General features: G+C 51.4%; 1 protein-coding gene across 1 annotated transcript in view; it reads right to left on the reverse strand.

The window, feature by feature from the left end:
- Nucleotides 1–6,937, reverse strand: part of MRPS5 (mitochondrial ribosomal protein S5) — a 107,283-nt gene extending 100,346 nt beyond the window's left edge. The window contains exon 1 of the mRNA XM_043544227.1: nt 6,883–6,937. The gene's annotated coding sequence lies outside the window, so the exon portion shown is untranslated. The remainder of the gene's footprint in view (nt 1–6,882) is intronic.
- Nucleotides 6,938–7,460: the final 523 nt, after the last annotated feature.

Consider the following 7,460-nt stretch of genomic DNA (forward strand, 5'->3'; position numbering starts at 1 on the left):
AACTTGACCATCTCATGGTCACTGCCTCCCAAATTCCCATCCACTTTTGCTTCCCCCACTAATTCTTCCTGGTTTGTGAGCAGCAGGTCAAGAAAAGCTCCCCCCCTAGTTGGCTCCTCTAGCACTTGCACCAGGAAATTGTCCCCTACGCTTTCCAAAAACTTCCTGGATTGTCTATGCACCGCTGTATTGCTCTCCCAGCAGATATCAGGAAAATTAAAGTCACCCATGAGAACCAGGGCGTGCGATCTAGTAGCTTCTGCGAGTTGCCGGAAGAAAGCCTCATCCACCTCATCCCCCTGGTCCGGTGGTCTGTAGCAGACTCCCACCACTACATCACTCTTGTTGCTCACACTTCTAAACTTAATCCAGAGACGCTCAGGTTTTTCTGCAGTTTCGTACCGGAGCTCTGAGCAGTCATACTGCTCCCTTACATACAGTGCTACTCCCCCACCTTTTCTGCCCTGCCTGTCCTTCCTGAACAGTTTATAACCATCCATGACAGTACTTCAGTCATGTGAGTTATCCCACCAAGTCTCTGTTATTCCAATCACGTCATAATTCCTTGACATCACCAGGACCTCCAGTTCTCCCTGCTTGTTTCCAAGGCTTTGTGCATTTGTATATAAGCACTTGAGATAACCTGCTTATCGCCCCTCATTCTCAGTATGAGGCAGGAGCCCTCCCCTCACAGACGTTCCTGCCTGTGCTTCCTCCCGGTATCCCGCTTTCCTACTTATCTCAGGGCTTTGGTCTCCTTCCCCCAGTGAACCTAGTTTAAAGCCCTCCTCACTAGGTTAGCCAGCCTGCTCGCAAAGATGCTCTTCCCTCTCTTCATAAGGTGGAGCCCATCTCTGCCCAGCACTCCTCCTTCATGGACCACCATCCCATGGTCAAAGAATCCAAAGCCTTCTCTCTGACACCACCTGCGTAGCCATTCGTTGACTTCCACGATTCGACGGTCCCTACCCAGGCCTTTTCCTTCCATGGGGAGGATGGACGAGAACACCACTTGCGCCTCAAACTCCTTTATCCTTCCCAGAGCCACGTAGTCCGCAGTGATCCGCTCAAGGTCATTCTTGGCAGTATCATTGGTGCCCACGTGGAGAAGCAGGAAGGGGTAGTGATCCGAGGGCTTGATGAGTCTCGGCAGTCTCTCCGTCACATCGTGAATCTTAGCCCCTGGCAAGCAGCAGACTTCTCGGTTTTCCCAGTCAGGGCGGCAGATAGATGACTCAGTCCCCTGGAGGAGAGAGTCCCCGACCACCACCACCCGCCTCCTTCTCTTGGGAGTGGTGGTCGTGGAACCCCCAGCCTCAGGACAGTGCATCTCATGCCTTCCAACCAGCAGAGTCTCCTTCTGCTTTCTCCCCCCAGACGTATCATCTGGTCCACTCTCCGCAATGGTACCTGTGGAGAGAACATGAAAGCGGTTAGTTACCTGTGTCCGCGTTGCTGGAACCCGGATATTCCCCCTTCTTCTGGGGGTCACATGTTGCCAAGCTTCTTCACTGGCCTCTTGGCTCCGCTGTGCAACCTGCTCTAAATCTTTAGAGCTTTGTGCCCAGAGAAGCATATCCTGACTTTTGTCCAGAAAATCCTCGGATTCTTGTATGCAACGCAGGTCGTTATCTGTTGCTCCAGACCTTCAATCTTCTCTTCCAATATGACTTCCTCCAATGAAGTCAGCGTTGTGTCATTCTGACGGCCGTGCAATCAGCACTGCATGCCATAAACACGGGGGAAACTCAGAGATTTGTATCCAACACCCTGGAAGGGTTTGTATTTGCTTGCCTGTGTTTCCCCCAGAAAAGGAAGAAGCCCTGTCTGTATATTCTGTTTCTCCGCAGGTGGCTGGGGGGGAAGGTGTAATACCTTGTGCGTTACTATCAGTGCACTTGCTGGGTCTCAGCCGGGCCCAGTCTTTGCAGAATCCTTGATTCCTCACGGCCCTTCCCTGGCTTAACGGTGAAATCCTAGCAGATCTTAAACATAAAAAAGAAGCTTACAAGAAGTGGAAGGTTGGACATATGACCAGGGAAGAGTATAAAAATATTGCTCGGGCATGTAGGAATGAAATCAGGAGGGCCAAATCGCACCTGGAGCTGCAGCTAGCAAGAGATGTCAAGAGTAACAAGAAGGGTTTCTTCAGGTATGTTAGCAACAAGAAGAAAGCCAAGGAAAGTGTGGGCCCCTTACTGAATGAGGGAGGCAACTTAGTGACAGAGGATGTGGAAAAAGCTAATGTGCTCAATGCTTTTTTTGCCTCTGTCTTCACTAACAAGGACAGCTCCCAGACTGCTGCGCTGGGCATCACAACATGGGGAGTAGATGGCCAGCCCTCAGTGGAGAAAGAGGTGGTTAGGGACTATTTAGAAAAGCTGGACGTGCACAAGTCCATGGGGCCGGACGAGTTGCATCCGAGAGTGCTAAAGGAATTGGCAGCTGTGATTGCAGAGCCATTGGCCATTATCTTTGAAAACTCGTGGCGAACGGGGGAAGTCCCAGATGACTGGAAAAAGGCTAATATAGTGCCAATCTTTAAAAAAAGGGAAGAAGGAGGATCCTGGGAACTACAGGCCAGTCAGCTTCACCTCAGTCCCTGGAAAAATCATGGAGCAGGTCCTCAAAGAATCAATCCTGAAGCACTTACATGAGAGGAAAGTGATCAGGAACAGTCAGCACGGATTCACCAAGGGAAGGTCATGCCTGACTAATCTAATCGCCTTCTATGATGAGATTACTGGTTCTGTGGATGAAGGGAAAGCAATGGATGTATTGTTTCTTGACTTTAGCAAAGCTTTTGACACTGTCTCCCACAGTATTCTTGTCAGCAAGTTAAAGAAGTATGGGCTGGATGAATGCACTATAAGGTGGGTAGAAAGTTGGCTAGATTGTTGGGCTCAACGGGTAGTGATCAATGGCTCCATGTCTAGTTGGCAGCCGGTGTCAAGTGGAGTGCCCCAGGGGTCGGTCCTGGGGCCGGTTTTGTTTAATATCTTCATAAATGATCTGGAGGATGGTGTGGATTGCACTCTCAGCAAATTTGCGGATGATACTAAACTGGGAGGAGTGGTAGATACGCTGGAGGGGAGGGATAGGATACAGAGGGACCTAGACAAATTGGAGGATTGGGCCAAAAGAAACCTGATGCGGTTCAATAAGGATAAGTGCAGAGTCCTGCACTTAGGACGGAAGAACCCAATGCACCGCTACAGACTAGGGACCGAATGGCTAGGCAGCAGTTCTGCGGAAAAGGACCTAGGGGTTACAGTGGACGAGAAGCTGGATATGAGTCAGCAGTGTGCCCTTGTTGCCAAGACCAATGGCATTTTGGGATGTATAAGTAGGGGCATAGCGAGCAGATCGAGGGACGTGATCGTTCCCCTCTATTCGACATTGGTGAGGCCTCATCTGGAGTACTGTGTCCAGTTTTGGGCCCCACACTAGAAGAAGGACATGGATAAATTGGAGAGAGTCCAGCGAAGGGCAACAAAAATGATTAGGGGTCTGGAACACATGACTTATGAGGAGAGGCTGAGGGAACTGGGATTGTTTAGTCTGCGGAAGAGAAGAATGAGGGGGGATTTGATAGCTGCTTTCAACTACCTGAGAGGTGGTTCCAGAGAGGATGGTTCTAGACTATTCTCAGTGGTAGAAGAGGACAGGACAAGGAGTAATGGTCTCAAGTTGCAGTGGGGGAGGTTTAGGTTGGATATTAGGAAAAACTTTTTCACTAGGAGGGTGGTGAAACACTGGAATGCGTTACCTAGGGAGGTGGTAGAATCTCCTTCCTTAGAAGTTTTTAAGGTCAGGCTTGACAAAGCCTTGGCTGGGATGATTTGATTGGGGATTGGTCCTGCTTTGAGCAGGGGGTTGGACTGGATGACCTCCTGAGGTCCCTTCCAACCCTGATATTCTATGATTCTAAGAGGACAGGGCGCTCCGAGTCTCTCTCCTTGCCGAGGCGCTCAGTGCTGTGGCAGAGGAGGAGGAATCACCACCAGGGATGTCTCTGTTCCAGCTTTCTGGTTTCCGAGGGTGGCTCCAGCCCTCCAGTAATGCGGATCCCTAGGACTTACCACGCGAAGGAAAGCCATTTGACAGTGCAGGACTCTTGGTGCCAGGGCCCCTGCACTTTCCCCCTGCAGCGTCCCTTCCTGGGGAAGGAACCCAGGGGAGGTTCTTTTTCAGATCTTGAACTACTTGAGTTCCTGGTCCAGGGCTGCCAGAGTTGGCCTCAGCACCACATGGGATGGGCTTTGAGGCTACTCTGAGCAGCTTGCCGAACAAGGGAGCTGCAGCTTTCCGGGATTCACATTCCCCCACCCTACAGCAGGGTTCTAAGCCTGGAGCAGTTTATTGCAGAGTTGCTTTCTGTGCCATCTGTTCTTTAACATTCTCACTAGTCAGCCATAGTGGGGGGGCTCCCCACCAACTTCCGGATGGTCAGTCGGGAGGTATGGCCTGCAGCTCAGGGAGGAGGAAGTCCTGAGAACAGCCTGGGTACGAGCCTGCCTTCAAGGAAGAGGATTTGGGTGTAAGCGACTAAGCTACAGAGATCCCTCCCTCAGAAAGTCAGACTAACTCCAGCTCTTTGGCGTAGCACAGATGGGATCTCCTGTTACTCAGGGTACAGTGAAAACACAAACTCTTCAGAGTGAAGGAAATAAACAATTCCAAGCAGTTCCCTGGCCACTGGGGAAGCAGCATAGACAGGAAAGAAAATTTCTCTCAGCTCCAGAAGCAGCTTTGAACCACACTGGCTCTTTCCCTTTCAGGTGTGCATTAGCAGAGCTGCATTACCTCCCTCCCTGCAGGGATCCAAGCCAGACTTAACCCCATTAAAGAAGGAAAAAAGATGCAAAGCGATTTTGCAGATACCCTAGCCAGGCTTCCCACTGTCACCCAGCAAGAGCTTCTCATGAGAAAGCAAAATATGATCTCCATGGAAACCCAGACACCACCAAAAAGCAAATCTCAGGCAGACATCCTTAAAGAGGCAGTACAGTGCCACTGGAAGAAGACTAAGGAGGAAGCAGCATAAGCCCACCCTCCTTTGTGTAGCGACTGAGAACTGTATTTAACAGTTAATAAGACTCTGGTAGTCCTCTGCTCCTTTAGAAGATGATGTAACAGGTGTTTTTTCTGATTCAAAGAAAGGGAGCCAAACTATAAAAGAACGAAGTCACTAGGTCCTATTTTCAATCCAGGTAATCCCACCACACTGAGCATCGCAGTACCTGCTGCATTTTCCATCATGAAAGTGTCCCACAGCCTTGTGATGGCTTGCTCAGCTTCAGCTTTATGCTGCAGTCTCTTGCAGGTGGAAAGAGCATGCATGAGAGCACCCCACCAAGGACATGTGTGAGAGCAAGGTGACCATGGCAGCCAATTGCATTTCCTGTCTGATATTCTGTCAGCAGAGACACAGCATGATCCCATAGATAGCACACTGAGCTGGGAGTCAGGAGACCTGGGTTCAGCTTCTGGCTTCTGCAACTGACTTGCTTGGCACATCACCCATCTCTGTGCTTGTCAACAATTCCTCCCAAGCACCCCTTGCAGCTGGGCACCCTAACACCAGGGTTACCACCCCACTTCCAGCTCAGGCCCCTAAGGACGCCATGACCAGTCCCGTTAACACAACAAAACCCTTGCTTGGGGATAATTTGTATCCAAACCTAGTGCAAAGAGTCCATGGCAAGAGCCTCAAAACATCCTGTCCATCTATCACACCCAGCGCATATAACCTTCAGCGTGCAGTCTGTCACCAGAGCACCATGGTGCTCAAACTTTTCTTCCACGGACCACTTGAAAATTGCTGAGGGTCTCAGTGGACCACTTAATGATCTTTCCAAATGTTGTTTGTACCATTAGCTAAATATTGTAAAGCTCTTTGGATAAAAGAGCTATATAAAAAAAACCTTAATACTAATTAACTTTTTTTATTCTACAAATAAAAGCACACAACTCATATTTTAATATCAGTAGTGCTGCCTTTCTAATGTGATGGATGTGCCCTTTCTCCCCCGCTGCAGCAGCCCCCAAACTGGACTGGGAAGGAGCGGGGGGGAGGGGGGTCTTTTCTTCTCTCCCCCGCTGCAACAGCCCCTGAGCTAGGGCTGGGAAAGGGGGTGCAGGGGGTGTCTCTCCCCAGCAGCCGCAGCCCTGGAGCTGGGGAAAGTCACCTTTTTCCTCTGGCCGCCACAGCCCTGCACATCCCAAATTCCCCCCCAACACCTATTCTCACTCCACTGCCCCCTCCCACCTACCCTAGATTCTCCCCAAGGCCACCACCCCACCTCACATGTCCATCTTCTCCAGGGTCCAGGCACCTAATTAACAGAGCCATGCCTGCGTGGCTCCACTAATTAGGTGGGTGGCCCTTTATTCTCTCATGTGTGGCCACCCAGACGTGCAGCTTAGAGAGAACTATCCACAGACCACCTGAATGGAGCTCACAGACCACAGTTTGAGAGCCTCTGCCATGGCATATATCACACTCCAGCATCTTCAACCCCCGGCTCTTCTCCAATCCTCTCCTGGCCTTTTATCAGGACACCCAGCCCAGCCCAGCCCAGCCCCTCCACCTGGAGCACATCCCTGCCCTTCCCAGCAGGAACCCCCCAGCTGCTCTGCTGGCAGTTCTTCCTCAGACGGGGAGCACCCCTCACTCCTGCTGAGGCTCTCAGCTCAGTCCAGCGGACCCTGCCCTCAGCCCACTCCAGCTCTCCAGTGTGGAGAGGCCAGCGATAAGTCACTCCTGCATTTAGCCCTCTCTGGCTTGGAAACCAGCAGGCAACTCTCTCTGCTGCTTTCAACTCAGCCCAACCCTGGCCCTCCAGCTTAGAGAGGTCACCCCACAAACCCCTCACTTACCTTCTGCCTTCCCCAGGGGCCTCCTCCTTGCTCAGGCTCCCTGACCCTGTATAGCACCAGGTGCTGCCAGCCCTGCCCTCTTAATTGGCCAAACTGTGAGCACCTGTCCTGGCCCAGGTCACTGGGCCTGCTTCCTTTAAAGGGCCAGCCACCCTGCAAGATCACTTCTATTCATTCCCTATCACCACCTTTTTCTGGCTGTCTCGTTAGCCTATAGGGACTGGCTCCACAACGTTACTTAGCTTTAGGTGCCTATGTCCCATTTTTAGGCACCACTGTAATCCACAAAACTTCCGTTCGGCTGCCACCTCACCCTGTGGGCACCTAACCTCACTCAGCAACTAAGGGTTTTCAGGAAAAGTCCCCTCCCTGTCTGCGTTTCTCCCTCTGAGCATGCACACTGCTGCCTCCCTCTAGGAGCCTGGAGTCCTATCTCCTGCCTAAGGCCAAGAGTGATCCAAGAACCAGGGGATGACAGGGGCTGGGAGGCCCCGATTCAGTTGGCATGGCTGAGGCCATCTAGCACTACACAAAACAGCCAAAATGAGGGGTGGGCGCACTCCCTTATAGCCCAGGGG

Source organism: Chelonia mydas, chromosome 3, assembly GCF_015237465.2.
Source record: "Chelonia mydas isolate rCheMyd1 chromosome 3, rCheMyd1.pri.v2, whole genome shotgun sequence".
Lineage (NCBI taxonomy): Eukaryota > Metazoa > Chordata > Testudines > Cheloniidae > Chelonia > Chelonia mydas.